Below are 15,674 nucleotides of genomic sequence, written 5' to 3'. Positions count from 1 at the left end.
AAGAAAGCAACAACTTGATATTGTTTTGCGGTACTAGGAAAACGGAGAGTGCTAGTGTAACATTGAGAGAAGGCTTCAAAAACTCTGCACGTGCTTGAGGTTTGTGAAGGAAGTTTATATGTCGGACTGTTAAGAAGTTGCATTTTTCTGTGTGTTTTACGATGTTGGTGACGAATTTATTACTGTCAACGAGGTGCTTCCGCCTGAAAGTTTACAGCTACTCAAACACGGCGACTTAAGAAACTTCAGAGTTCATTTCAACAGAGCAGACGTGTTCACCAAGCACGTGCTTGAATAAAATACGCAGCCGTCTGAAGGTAAACACAAATAAGATGCTTGAGGAAGAAGACACAGGACCAACCAACTTCCAGAGTGGAAAAGGTGAGTTTGCTGCGTGAGTGATCCTGGTGGTGCCAAGATATTTGCTTGTGCTCGATACTGAACGAGTTGAACGACAAAAAAAAATTAAAAAAAGTCACTCAAGTAAATTTACAATTGTGTGTCTAAAGGTTCGTTATGATCCTCATAACTGTACAATGAGATACCTACAAACAGATGGCTAATATTAAATAGTGTTTTTTTAAGAAGATAAATTAACACTGTTTGTTTTTTTCTTGTGCTACTGCACGGTTTCCACAACAATAAATAACTTTTTAAAGGTGTTTAGGTTTGTAAAGAACTAAAAAATCCATGTTACTGTTTATAATTTTAAAAATATTGAAACGGGTAAAAGTATCTTCGTGCAAAATTGACTCTTCGTGTAAAGGTGTATTTATGCAAAAGTGACCGCCCATGCAAAATTAACGCCGTACAAAAGTTTCTTCTTGTAAAAATGTCCCTTCCTGCAAAAGTGACCTTTCGTTTAAAAATGTCTTCGTGCATACTAGACTCCTACCCGTTTAGTAGAGGTGTTAACAATCGTACTGATGTGCGCGGAGAGCGAGTGTCGTAAGTTCGAATCCCAGTATTGTTACATTTTTACAATTTGTATTGACTTACATGGTGCCAGTTGATTTTAACACATTATTTAGAAACATAGTGTTTTAATTAGAAGTTTTAAGATCCAATTTTCACATTAATGTCTGCATCGCGATAATTCATCGTTTTTGTTTTACCATTATTAGTATTATCTAGTATTTGAATAAAATACTCCTCTTTGTTTTAAAAAAAACAAAGTTATTTACAAGTAAACAAATATTAGCTAATTTAATCTTATTTTATAATTATCAACTAAATTAGTTTTTCATATAAATTTATTTTTTGTTTTAAAGTAGTTTTTTAGTTACTTGTTAAAAAGCTTACATTAAATACATTAACGACAAGAATAAATGTTACTTTTTTTATAGTTAAGACATTTTGTACAAAAAAAAATCTAAAGCTTAAAGACTTCTATTTTTAAACACAGTAAATAAAAAAAAATCAAAAAATGATTAATTACGTGAAAAAAAGCTTCAAACTAAACTATTTAAAACAAACGTATGGCTAAGAAACATTTCAATGATTAGGTGAGTTTTAGACCTAACTTCTATTACCAAAGGTTTAAAAAACATTATTAAGTTTCGGTACTTAGTTTTAACTAGTACTGTTCAGGAACTGTTCTTTTAAAACAATCGTACGAACAACATGTTGAACTGTATTTTTAACAAGGTTTTTATATTTGTATTTTGATGTGTATTGTTGAGTTCTTTAAGTTATTTTACATTTTAAAATGCTTAATTTTCTACTAGTCTTACTTAAGTTTAGCTAGGTTTTTATTCAATCATTATTAATTTATTTTGATTCTTTTTAAACTTAAATAACAAAGGGTTTTATTATATTATGTCAAAAAACTCTACTATTTATATTCACAAGTAAGTTAAGTATTCAGTACTAATTATTTTTTTGTCACTCAATAGTTTAGTAAAGGTTATGGATAAGACAAGTGTTTTCCTAAACTTAAAAACAAAAATCCCTAAATCCGTATGATAGCTAACAGTGGAAAAAAGACAAATACTGACAATTTTTAGGTTAAATATAAAAAGTTTGATTTTATTATCAGTTTACTGATTTTATTTCATTTGTCAATATGTTTAATGTTAACATCAAAAAACTATTTTTTCTTAGTAAAATGTTTTAAGAAATGTATCAAAAGTATAACTTTTTTCAGTTTTAGTAAATTTGTAGTATTAAATGGTAATCCTTTTTTGTTTTAACTGAATTATTTTACAAACTTATTAAAAAAAATTGTTGATAATTCTAAACTTTAACTACTTTATACAAAAAGATAACGAAGTATATACAGATAGGGTCAAACGTATAAAATATTTTAAAATATGTTATTACAGATTGATAGTATGTTATTACAGTCTTTTTTTCAGAAAAAATAACTTAACATTTTTGTCCACAACAACGAGCATTTTAAATATTCAATTAAATTGACTATTAAAAAATACACAGTTTTTAAATTTGATTTGTTTATTTGTACTTCTATTCAAAGTTTTTGATTCAAAATAGTTTAAGTAGTTCTTAAAGGAAGATTCTAAAAAAGTTTTAAAACTAAATTGTATGATATATATAGAAAAGTATATTCTGATATAAATTCTAAAACTGTTTTTTCTTTACCTTATTTTTTTATTGATTGTTATTTTACCTAAAATTAACTAGTTATTAAAATTTCACTGGTTAAATCAATTAGTTAGAGCTTAAAAAACTACACTGAATTGATTTAGTGTAGTGTACAAAAATTAGTTGTAGTATACAAAATTGATCCATATCACAAGCTTTTCGTGCTCATAAGTATACTAAAGTTATTCTATACCAAACTGATTCTACTTTATTTTAACTAACAAATATCTTAAGCGTGTTAAATTTATTGATATAAAATGATAAACTGAATAAAAATATGCAAGTTTAGTAAAAATATTATAAACGTAAACTATTATAAAAAAAAGCGTATTTACAGTCAACTTCCTTTTCAAAAGTAATAAAACAAATAAATTACTTTTAAGTAAGATCATGATTAAAAATACAATATATGTTAGTATAGGATTACTAAAAGCTTTCTTAAATTATGTATAAAAAGTTTTAATTTAAATAACATAGATGAAATGATAAAAACAATTCAAAAAGTAAAAAAAAATTAACTATGTTTCAAAATGGTTAAAGTTACCAGCGTAACTATGGCCAATAGTTTCTGAAACACAAAAATTAGTGAACATCACATTTGTACAACCATTAAGTAGTTAAGTTGTTTAAGTGATTTCAAGTGTCTTCATATGAAGGGATTCTATTCAACATTTATCTGTCCGTCGCTTTGTACTAAAAGTATTTACGTTTTTATGTGTCAAGAAACCTCAACAGTAAGTATGAAATACAATATAAACGTATGTATTACAGTATTTTTTCAGTAATAATTACACTATACGGAAAGTTAAACTTAATTACTTTTTAAGCTAACTTAATATGTGATTGATTGTTTTGAAAACTAAAATTATTTTATTTAAAACAATGTACAAAACTATAACTTCATTACATTTAAATTATTATGTAAGATTTTTTCAGCTAACTCTGCTAGTACACTACTTTGCAGTTTGGTTTTACTAATAATGTAACTCAATATTACTTATTAGAACTAATTTATATAAATTTATATAAAAAGTAAACTACACTATCAACTTCTTTTTAATATAAATTATATAAAACTAACTAAATTAGTAAGAGCATGGTTAAAATTTAAAAAAAATATTAAAGGATTACTGAAAGCTCTCTTAAATTCTGTTAAAAAAATTAATTAAACAACAAACATATTACGGTAAACAATTTTTAATAGCTAAAAATTATTTAATTATGGTTTAAGATTATTATTTTTACCAGTGTAACTAAGGTCAGCATTTTTTAAGTTATCGGAAATCAGTAAATATTAAATTTGTGTGTTAAATTATAAATAATATTCTAGGTTTAGCAAATTAAAAGGAATTTTGATACAAACTATTATATAAATATTTTTCTTAACTGGAAAATGATGCTCAATTTACTATTAAGTGAGGAGCTTATTTTAACAATAATAATCGTGCAAACTAGCTATTCTACTTATTACCAGGTTTCATTGGGAAAACAGTTGAGACCTTGTCAAATTTTCATAAATAAGCTTGCTCAGTGCAATTTTTACTATTTTACTAATATAAGACAAGGTCGTAATTTTTACCCGCTTAAACCTGGTAATAAATTAAAAAGTAAATTTTCACATTGAACATTATTTAGATTAAAGAAACTTTTAAAAACAATTTTTTTTTAAGATAAAGGAGTGAAACTTAAAAGATAAATTAACAAATTGTAGCTGCCTAAACTTTAAAAATAAAACTAGTCTTCAAATTTTACTTGAAAATTGACTTGATTGAAATTTCTAAAAGAAATTCTTTAGATTTAGTTTGCATAATTTTTATAAAATAGTTTTTTAAATGGTTGAAAACAAAAAAATTTTTAAAGACAAAAGAAATGGTGTTGAAAAATTTTTACTACTTTTAAAAATATCCAATTAGTTGTTTTTAGATTGAGCATAAACGAGTTTTTATTGGTAGTCTTGTTTTTAACTGGCGATCATTTCTAAGCCGATCATACTTAACCTGAACCCTTTTTACCTGATCAGTAAAAGTTTATTCATATTTAGATTTTTTAATCAGGAATTATTTTAAAAACAGACTATCCTAACAAAAACGTTCTTTTATTAAAATTTATTAAACTCGTCTTTAATAACTAAATTTTAAAATAGTTCTACTCAGAATAATTTTTGAATTTTAACGTTTTAGTTTATTATAACTTGAGGTTTTTTTAAATTTTTCTCAAATATCAATCTGCTAAAATTTGAAAAAAATAGTTGATAAAAGGGAAAAAAGAGCTTGGATGGATTTTTTACAAATATGTTATATTTAATTTAACAATATATATTTTTTATTATTTTGTGTTATTTCGTTTGTGCTTTCTTTGTTTTAATTCCTTTTAAATAAATTTGGTGTAAAAAAATAAGTTTTTTGTAATTAAAACTAAAAAAGTGAATCAAACTAAATTACATTACGGACGTTTAACTTAATTGAAGTTTTTTCAGATGACCAACGAGACGAAATTCAATCACCATCGGACTTGTATTATTAGTAAACAAGCATTTTTAAGTATCAGTGAATTGTTTTCGAGGCAAAGAAAACATTTATTAATAAACGAATAGTTCATAATTAATAAAAACTATCATGTTTTTGAGTATGATACACATTTTGTTAACACATATATTCTATGTGCAAATAGAATAAACAGTGAGTACATTTTTTCTGCTTACACTAAGCAATTTAACAAATAGTTGAAACCAGTATTAATATTGCAGCAAAAGTAACTATTATTTTAAGTTTGTTCTTTTGTTTTTAAAGTATTAAAATTAGTGGTTTAAAGTTAAAGTTTCAAAAAAACATTTTTATAAATATATTGAACTAATTTTTATACTTTTGAAGTTTTTGTAAAAAAAAGTACATAAGATGTTTTTCATAGTTCTCAAATGACTTAAAAATATTAGCAATGACCTTCAAAATACAATATTTTAATCCGAATAAAACAACTATTCAAATATTTAGTTCTACCCATAAGGGCTTTAAAAATTTTGAAAGCGATTTTATCATAAAAACTGAATCTATTATCTTAGGTCCAAGGGATCGACTCAAAGTCATCGTTTAAAAAAATAGCAATATTTACAGGTTTAAAAAGATAAAGAAACTTGTTTAAATAATTTACAATTTGTGTTTTGAGCTTCTTTACCTGAACTTGCAAAAATATCGCACTTTAGTTGATTTATTGCTGCAAAAACTAAAAAATGATGCCGTTAAGGCTTTATATTTTTGTTTTAACTAGCGAGTATGAAATATAGAATGGTAAATAAAACTGTAGTTTTAGTGTTTGGTAAAACATTAATACGAGGGAACTTGCCTTAAACCCTATTTGTTGTACTAACTGTAACGTTAACACTTTGCTTTTGTTACAATAATTTGTCAATAGAAAATTTAAATAATCCTATTACTTTACGAAAACAAATAAAACCAAAGTATTCTCAACCTACGACTAGATTTTTTAGAATCGTTAAAACTGCTGAACAATTTTATTCATAAACAGGAAACTAATGAATGTAAACAACAAAACAACTATTTGAAACCTTTTTTGATGTAAGAATCCGAAAAATGTGGATGGTAACTTATTACTGTCTCATCAATATTTTTCATCCCGTTCGTATTCATGTAATGATCGTCACCATGCTCTTATGTAAATATCAATTCAAATAAGTAATAAATAATGTAAAAACATCGGTTCTGAACATATTTTTTAATGTAGAAAGGTTTTTATAAATTATTTCTCTCGTGACTTTGCTATACTGGTATGCTTTATATAAAAACACCTACTAATTTTACCAGTAGTTATTAAAATTATGATTATAATTTTGTGTTTTGAAGGTAATAGAATATATGTTAAAAACCTTTGAAAATAAAAAAAAAACTTTTCTATGAATTTTACAAAAAAAAAAGTTAGATGTATTTAAAATATTAAATAAAACTAGTCTAAAGTTTAAAATACTTTTAATGCTCTGGAAAAATTGTAAAAACAAAAATGAAATTTATTTACTTTTGTTTCACTATTATTACTGTTTAAAATTATATGTTTAATTCCTTAGTGTAAGCAGAACAAATTAAAACTACCCACTGCTTTTTTTACTTGCACAAAGAATAAACATGTTAACAAAGTAAGAACTTTATTTTAGTATTACAAAACTTTTAATGTTTCAAAGCTCACTTCCCTCTTTAGATATTTATTTTCTTTTCACATAGTTTTTTTTATCGTAATAGTCATTTATCTATACAGACTTTCTGTAGGATTTTATTTTAATGATACTTTGATAAATGGCTTTATTTACATCATTAACTTTAACTGTCTAAATTTGAGTTTTTGTAATTTGATTTGTCATATGAGGGTTGACAAAAACCACAGTAAAGTTATCGTAAACAACAAACTAAAATATAATTATCAAACAGGTATTAAAGTTAATAAATCTTTTTGCTTTACCTGCTACTGCTATTTAGAATTTTATAAACATTCAGTTTAAGTTAATTTTAATTTTAGAAATAAAATAACCTGCGTTGTTTTTTTACAAAAAGTTTGAAGAAATTAAAAACAGTTTTAAATACTAATTATTTTACAACTTTTGTCTTTATCATATCCGTGCGTTGCATAAAATAATATGTTTTTTTACCTGTGTATTAAATCTTACGGGTTTTTGCATAAAAAAATTACAGAAAACTAAAAAAATATATCTATAAGTTTTACTTTAAGTTTCTTTTGCTAAGCTTTACAAAATGTTTAATAAAATTTAGTTGCTCAATGCGAAGATATTAGTAGGATGTCGTTCTTATTTTTGTTATTTTTCTATTTGCTAGTAGGAATATAAGACGGTAAGTAATAAAAAAATTGTATTAATTTTTTTATGAGATTCGAAACTGTAGATAGTGTATTTTTGAAAACATTAATACGAGAGCATTTTATTGAGTCGTAATTATTGTCTTACTGCAATGTCAATACTGTTGTAATATTAATGTTGCTATATAAAGTTTAAAAAAGTTTCATATATTTATAAAAGGTCATACTTTTTAACGTAAATTAGATTTAAAAATAAAGTACATACAGTTATAAAAGCAAAAACCTTTTAATGTACCGCCAGATTGGTCGGACGGAATTGTAATTGTGAAAGCTTCCGTCGAAAGAACGCAGAAAACCACAACTAATGACAACAATGCGACCTTCATGCTTTGTACTTCAAACTGAAACTGTGGTAAAAAGCTAAACTCAAACTGAAACTTTGATGTTAAGCCTTCAACAGAAAAACTCAAATGTGTCGTTTGACTGTAAGCTCATGTGCTTTAAACAAAAAATAAAAACCCACGTGTTAAAATACGTGCATTCAAATGTTGTGCGCAAAAATAAAAAATTGACACGAGTACGAATTTTAAGTTAAAAAAAGTAAAAATATCGACCTACATATTGTTTTTGTGTAGGTTGAAAAAATCAAAATTTAAGAGTTTGAAAAATGTTGAATTTAAACTTTTATTCTCTTTAAACTAAAACACCTACTCGTGTCATTTTTATTATCATTTTAAAACTTTTTTTGATTAGCAAGTTGTATACCAGTTATAAACTTTGTTTTGTACTAGTTCATTATATTTATTATAAAAATTTTAACTTGTTAAAAATACTAATAGTCTTGAAAATGACGTTAAACTGCTATGGTCTATGACACAAAAACCGAAAAGTTTTTTTGTGCACCAGGTCCTTGGACCAAACGTTTTGAGCGTTTTTTGTCGTTCAATAAAAAATAAATAATAAACAAAATTTCGCTTTAATATATATTTTCAGCATGAAAAAAACTAAATTAAATAATATGGTATTAAAATTTAATTTATATATGACTTAATTATACTTGTTCCCGTTTTTTAATTTAAATGACACTTTCTTTAAAGTGCAAGTTAGTAAAACTTTCTTAAAATATTACAAAAGATACTGGTTAAAAATATTAAATTGAAATAAGATGCATATTCTTATTATTTGTGAATGTCACTTGAAATTCTAAGATTATTTTCTAGTACATAGCTTAAACAAGCGATAGTATTTAAAAAAATATATATGAACGATGTAATTAGTGTAAATAAAACATTCTTCTAAAGTTGTATATAGTTAAACTTTAAAAGTTATTGTCATTTAATCATTATATAAAGTAAAAACAATATCGTTAAGCAATATATTAGCTTACTATGTTACTTAGTTAAGAACCTTGCATAGCTTTTTATTATTTTAGTTATATTATAATAATATATTCTTACAATAAAAAACCTTTATGCTAAAATTTTCTAATATCTTAACTAATTGAAATAACATAAGAAGTTGATATATATATAATGTAAAAAAAAAGCCAAGGGTTTAAAGTTAAAAGTGTAACGTAGAGTTTTTGCGACCTTTTATAAGTGTTTTATAAAAAAAGGTTTTAGCCTTTTTTGTTTAGTTTTTGTTAGTGGTTTTGATGACTTAAACGACTATTATTTAAAGTTTAAAGTAAAATTTTTAGTAAATTTTTATTTAAATCTAAAAATAATGAAAAAATTTAATGTTTTGAAAAAAATATTTTTATTATTGTACAAATACATACTTTCTGGAATTTAAAGCTATTTTTTTACGGGAATATTAAAGTTTAAATAATAAATTTACATCAACGATCAATAAAGCTTGTTTTTTATAGATTATTTTTATAAAAAAAGCTTTCAAGATAAACATATAAGCTAAAAAGTTGTTGTATTTATAACAATTGATAATTAACAATTGTGAACAAAAGGTCAGAAAAATATTTCTTGAAAATTAAAAAAAAAAACTTTGTCTTCAATGTTCTTTTTAGCAGTTAGCAATCAATTACGTTCAACTTTAATTTGTACTTATGTTTTAAGGTTTTTATATTTATTGAATTAGTTTAAGGTTTCTTACAACAAAGTTTTACGTGACCCAATTAGAAAATAAGCTATAACTAAATCAAGTAAAAAATATATTTCATTTAATGACAAACTGTTGTGTTACATGAATTAAAAACCTACTCATTTTACAGGAAGTTTTGTGCAAAGCAGCTGTACGAAACAAGCATGGTTTTATTGTTAAGAAAACAGAGTAAAAATTTAAAATAAAACAGCCTATACTTATAAGAATGATACATGTTAATCAACCGTTTAAACAAAAACTTTTAGTGAATATGCTGCTAATATTGGATTAAAAAAGCGGTTAAAATTAAAACTTTACCAACATAAAAGAGTTTCACTGAAAATAGTTGTTAAATTCTTTAATACCAATAACTGGTTTAAATTTTATACTATTAAACATAAGTGTATATGTTTTTAAAAAACATTCAAATTTCAACCCAACTAAATTGTAAACTACTCCTTAAGTTGCGAAAAGTCTACACAAATCAGCGACGAACTATTACGTAAAATTTTTTACTGGTGTAACACTTTTTTTTTTCAATTCACAAAAACTAGCTTTTATTTAAGGTATAGTTTGCAGTTGAAGTTATATCTAGCTGTGTCAAAGGTTTGCATTAATGTAACTAGTTTTTAAAATGTATAGATTTCTATTCACTTAAACTTCAAATTTTGCTAAAATCGATATTTTGAAAAATTTTTAGTTATAAACCAACTTTTTACATTGTGAAAAAAATTACCATCTAAAGACCATTTATTTTAAAGAAGCTAGAAGTGATTTAATATTAAGCAGTTTACTAGTAAGTTATTAATTATTTTTACAATTTTATGTTTTATTATTACTTTGGAACACCGTAATTAATACGGGTAGCTGTCTAAATTGCGCGAGCGTACAAAATTGCACGAGGGGACAAAATTGAACGAGTTTACAAAATTGCTCGAAGATACTTTTGCACGAAGACACTTTTGCACGAAGGGATAAAATTTCACAAAGATAAAGTTGCTCGTAGATACTCTTGCACGAAGGGTCACTTTTGCACGAAGACAATTTTGCACGGGCAGACAATTTTGCACGGAGATACTTTTGCACGGTTTTTTTTTTTCTTTTTATAATTTATTATTTTTATTTTTTTATAGTTTTTTTTTATTTTTTTTTTTTTAATTTAGTTTATTTTTTTTCTATCACTGTTACCCCTAACCCTTACCCTCAGTCGGTAGTTTTTTTTCTAATTTTTTTATTTATTTAATTTTCTAATATAATTCTAATTAGCTCAATTTTTTTTACTATCACTATTACCCCTAACCCTTACCCTCGGTCGGTAGCTTTTATCTTAATTAACTTTTTTTTAATTTTATTATTATTTTTTTTTATTATAATTTTATAGTTTTTATTAGCTATTTATTTATTTTTACTTATACTATCACTATTACTCCTCCCTCGGTAAGTAACTTATTTTTTTTATTGATTTTTTTTTTATATTTAGTTTTTTATTTTTTTTATTTAATTTTCTTTATATTTTACCTCACGTGCAAAAATGTAAGTCGTGCAAAATTGACCCTTCGTGCAAAATCGTCTTAGTGCAATTTTTTTCCCTCGTGCAATTTTGTTCACTCGTGCAATTTTATTCTCGTGCAATTTAGTCCACTCGCGCAATTTAGTAACCTCGTGCATTTAGGTCTTCGTGCAATTTAGACCCGTTCCCAATTAATACATTCCATAAAAAATCTTAAAACAGTGTTTTGAACAATTAGAAACTAGCTTTTAATGTTATTTTGTATTTTAGGGAATAATAATATCTTTATAGGACTTAAATTAAAGTTTAATTAAGTATTTAAAAGTAATCATGTCAAAAATAATGTTAGTTTAAAAAAAATTATCTTAACTTTTTTTCACAAACAAAAATGTATTACACAATTTTCAACTTTGTGTTTAAACCTTTTTGAAACCATTTACGTGCTATTGGTTTTTTAAATAGTTTTTTAAGCTTTATTTTAGATTAAATCTTACAGATTAAAAAATGTTTTTTTATGTAAAACTCTAAACATTTGCACTTTGACCAGTGAACTCCCACTTATTTTTACTGAAAGCTTTGTATATAATAAAACTTGAAAAGTATGTGATTTTTGTTTAAAAAATTTAAGAATTTAAACCTGCATTTTTTAAACTTTTGAATGCTTGCTTCTCAACATCGTACATAAAAAGTTAAATTTAAGTATTGGTGGTTTTATTAACTCTTTATCTATTTCAAACAATAATGTACTTTTAACAAACATAGTTTTACGCTGCCTGTTTTCGATTTTTAAATTTTATAAAGTTATTACTTTCAGTTACCATAACTTAATTTCAACATAGATTTACTTTGTTATTAAAAAAGCATTAAGTGTACTTTGTATTAACTATGCAATAAGTTTTAATAGTGAAAAAGGAATATACTATTAAAGACATTGCTGTAAACATAAGTTAAAACGTCATATAATTAAACAGTTCTCAGCTGCTTTTAACAAGTAAACTTTTTTTTTATTATTTATTACGCGTTAGTTTTTTGTACAAACTATGGAAATGTAAAAAGTTATAAAAGTAAAGAAAAAAATTAATACTTTATCTCCCTCAAAAATATTTTAAAATACTTGATAACACTTTGTTAATTGTTTTGTTTCAATCACCTTAATATCACACACAAAAACTAAAATTGTAAGAGAATGTTTAAACAATGTCGTTAAGCTTACTTCTACTACAAAACATTAGAACATATAGTGGTTGCACAAAAAGAAACTTCTTATTTTAGATATGTAAGTGTTTCAAATTTCGTTGTATGTTTTTGTACAAAATCTTCTAGTCAATAAGTCAATTGTTTGTATTGCACTTTACATTAGTTTCCGTTTTGAGGTACAAAACTAAAATACAATATATTGAACAAAAACCAACTCAATCACAACAACACAGAACAATAGTGATTAATTCATTGTTAACTAAACTATAAAAATACTAAATTAAATTATACATTCATATAAACAAGCTTGACGCATAAACTATTATAACTGTTTTAGTCTGTTTATGTAAAAATCTATAAACTGCAAATTAAGTATTAAACTTAATTTTACCAAGGTTATTGCGGGGTCCAAGACTAGTTTCAAAAAAACTAGCATAAGCTATTTAAAGGCTAATGTTTTAAACAATAAACTGTTTTTATAGAAGAAATTTTTGAGACATAGTCAGTTTAGTAAAATAAATTCGATATAAAAATATAAAAAATAACTTTTTTTTGCAGAATTTCTGAACAACTTTACAGATTGTTCTTTGCATTATGACAAAAATCCTTTTGTAACGATAAAAAAAGCATTTTATGACCAAAAAAAAAATATAAGTTTTACAATAGATCTGTTGGTTTTCAATTTAAATTTATACTGGAAAAGTCTGAGATTAATTGTTAAAAAAACTGTAGAAGATATTGTAGAAGATAAATATGAAGAAGCAAAAACTGAACATAAGACCATGTGTCGTTAAATCATAACCCTTTAATTTGTAGCTAGTTTTTAAAATTTTAGTTAGCTAATATGTATAAACTATAATTTATGATTAACAACTATATTATTGACATAGTACTAAAGGGTTTTATTTTCTATGACAGATTTATTTTAAGGAATTTGGAAACTTCAAAATATTTTGCTATTCCTTGTACGTAAAGTTATTATTAATACTTAAATAATAATTAACTTTAACACGTTTAACGACTTTAAGAGTTTTTAGTTCGAATGTATTTTGTAACTTTAATTTTTTTTTAATTTTTGTAACAAAAAATGGGTATAAAAACTATTTTTAAAGTGATTTAAACAATGATAATTTTGTTAAAACTTAAACACCTGCAACCATTAAACCAAAAGGTAATCAAGCTTTTGTTTTTATCGTTAACTTAAATTTGATGTTTTAAAATGTTTAAACTTTTTTAATCTTAAATTTTTAATAAATTACATTTTTCAGTTTTGCTTAAAACAAGCGCTTACTAATAGTAATGGGGATGAGTTAAAGTTTTAGTTTACGTTTACAAAGAACTTGTTTTTATCAAACTAACAATGTTATTGTAAAAAATAGTACTGTTACTAAGTACTGTTGTGAAATAAAAATGCATTTACTTTAAACTGTTTTGTAAAATAATGACTTGATACGTAGAATATTAGTTTCGTTTTAAGAATGTATTTTTTCGAAATTTTCAAAACTAAGTAATACGTTAAAATATTAAAAGAAACTACATAACAATTAAACTGTTGTCTTTGAAAGTTTACTCTTGTATTGGTCTAATTGTGAGTATTAGCGTATAACGCGCTAAAACCTTTTTTAATTTACTATTAAGTATTTTATTTTATAAAGCAATAAAACACAACATAACTTTATTCTGAAAATAATTTTGAAACGTTACAGGTTTCTGTACACTGTAAATTTAGTTAAATTCATACCAAAGATGTAGACTGTGCATTTGTATGTTTTCTTCATAGAAACAGTGCTTCTTTACTAAAAAAACTCACTAAATTAATAAAATTACCTGAAATGATACAATTAAACTATCAAGCATAAGTAAATGCACCACCATTTAAATTACAAAACAATTAAATAATTTGTCATGCCCGTAGAAAGAATTTCTAGTTATTCTGGTCCATCGACTATGAGGTTTTCGCAGCATAGGTAATAAACGAATAAAATAACTTCAAAGTCTTACTCAACATTAACAATTCCCAAAAGTTTAAACTGATCGGATCCTAGTTTTTGGATTCGGTAGGTCACAACTTTTAAGCCATAAGTACCTTTTTTAACAATAAATTGGTGTATAATCATTTAAAGTACGTCTACACGCAAACCAGCTTGCGCAGTCGCATATCTGTTTACTATTGTATTATAGTGTTTATAGCATTTAAAGGTTATAAATAGTGGTATGTTTACTTTAAGGGCAAATTATTTGTACGCTTTCTACTAATGTAACGCTTCGCACTTTAAGCTCCTGACACTTATACTTTTTTTGCACTCGATTCGTTAAAACTAGACGCTGTAACTGAGTGCAAGCACGCATAGCGATTTCAACCGCTATATTTACGAAACCTTGAATTGTGGCAACAAAAACAACGTACCAGCACATCGACCACAAGATTACTCGACCGTGACGAAGTTGGCTACGTACCGGAGTACAGTGACACTTGCACGTACAAATACAAGGGTGGTCAGACAGAACGCACGTCCCGCAAGCCCTGGCGTCCAATGAAGAGCCCTCACGACAGTGAAGACGTGGACTAGCTGCAATTTTACAAACTGTTTTAACTGGCTGATAATACCAGTTTATACTCACTCCTGCCATAAGTACTTGCTTTTTTACAACTTAATAATTGCAGATCGGATGTGGAGGTAACCAAAATTTTTGGGATACGACGAAAAGAGACACGAACACGGACGTTTACCATAACAACACTAACAACTACAGAGAAGCAAGAAAGGCGTGCATGGAAAAGGGTGTAGCTTGGGATTTTGCCAGACGCTCTTTTGTATGGAACATCCAACAAGACGATAACTACTTTCAATCAATGATAAATATCAAGTTTAGTTGATACTAGTTTACAAGCTAACAAATAATAATTGCAGTTCAATTCATTTTTACCTTTTTTCATTAGGTACAGTTACTACTTGCTAGCAAGGTAAACTTTCTACGTACACTAATGTGTCTACCTTTGATTTTTTTTGTTTTGCAACAGAGTATAACTGAGGTAAGTAACTTTTAAACTGCATACAGCACAATAACAACCTGTTTTGTAAAGGTCGATCTTAGACAGTGTGAAGTCTGTGAAGTATGTGAACATTCTAAAGTTTTGGAAACGTGCAGACCTTCGAGGGCATAAGAAGTTGCACCACAATGAACTACCTGGTGTACGACTACGTTTTGAAAACGATCGAATTTGAGCGTTGCGACAACGACGAGAAAAAACACAAAACTGTTTGCGAGCGCCACTGGAATATTGATAATTTTCTTTTTTGCATACTAAAAAGGTGATTGAGTTTATGATTTATTGTTTATCTCTTTATTTCGTGTTTTCTGCTTAGTGTTAATGATCTTACTAATAAATATTCTTAAAAAGATCTTGTAGTTTTTGTGCGTTTTATAATATCGATTAGTTAAAGTTATA

Source organism: Thalia democratica, chromosome 4 (genome assembly GCF_965202585.1).
Source record: "Thalia democratica chromosome 4, ktThaDemo2.hap1.1, whole genome shotgun sequence".
In the NCBI taxonomy this organism is placed as follows: domain Eukaryota; kingdom Metazoa; phylum Chordata; class Thaliacea; order Salpida; family Salpidae; genus Thalia; species Thalia democratica.
Note: the sequence above shows the minus strand (reverse complement) of the source record.